General features: G+C 34.0%; 1 protein-coding gene across 7 annotated transcripts in view; it reads right to left on the reverse strand.

Moving 5' to 3' along the window:
- Positions 1-626, reverse strand: part of MTA1 (metastasis associated 1) — a 219929-nt gene that overhangs the window by 114886 nt on the left and 104417 nt on the right. The gene's annotated exons all lie outside the window — the stretch shown is intronic.

Raw genomic sequence — 626 nt, forward strand, 5'->3', positions numbered from 1 at the left:
GCATAGTTCCAAATTGCTCTCCAAAATGGTTGGATCAGTTCACAACTCCATTTAGGCTCTTCTTCTGATCTTGGCTTTCAGGTAGTCCAATAATTTTTATATCTCCCCTGGTTCTATTTTCCAGTTCAGTTGCTTTTCCAAAGAGATTTTTCACATTGTCTTCTATTTTTTCATTCTTTTGATTTTGTTTTATAATTTCTTGATTTCTCAAAGAATCAATATTTTTAAGGAATTGTTTTCTTCAGTGGGTTTTTGGATCTCCTTTTCCATTTGGCCAATTCTGCTTTTTAAGGCATTCTTCTCCTCATTGGCTTTTTTTGGACCTCTTTTGCCATCTGAGTTAGTCTACTTCTTAAGGTGCTATTTTCTTCAGTATTTTTTGGGGTTTACTTTAGCAAACTGTTGAGTCGTTTTTCATGATTTTCTGTATCACTCTCATTACTCTTCCCAGTTTTTCCTCTACTTCTCAAAATCCTTTTTGAGTTCTTCCATGGCCTGAGACCAATTCATATTTTTCTTGGAGGCTTTGGATATAGAAGCTTTGACTTTGTTACCTTCTTCTGGTTGTTAAATTTTGATCTTCTTTGTCACCAAAGTAAGATTCTATAATCTGAGTTTTTTTTTCC

Source organism: Vombatus ursinus, unplaced genomic scaffold (genome assembly GCF_900497805.2).
Source record: "Vombatus ursinus unplaced genomic scaffold, bare-nosed wombat genome assembly UNPS02014890.1, whole genome shotgun sequence".
Classification (NCBI taxonomy): domain Eukaryota; kingdom Metazoa; phylum Chordata; class Mammalia; order Diprotodontia; family Vombatidae; genus Vombatus; species Vombatus ursinus.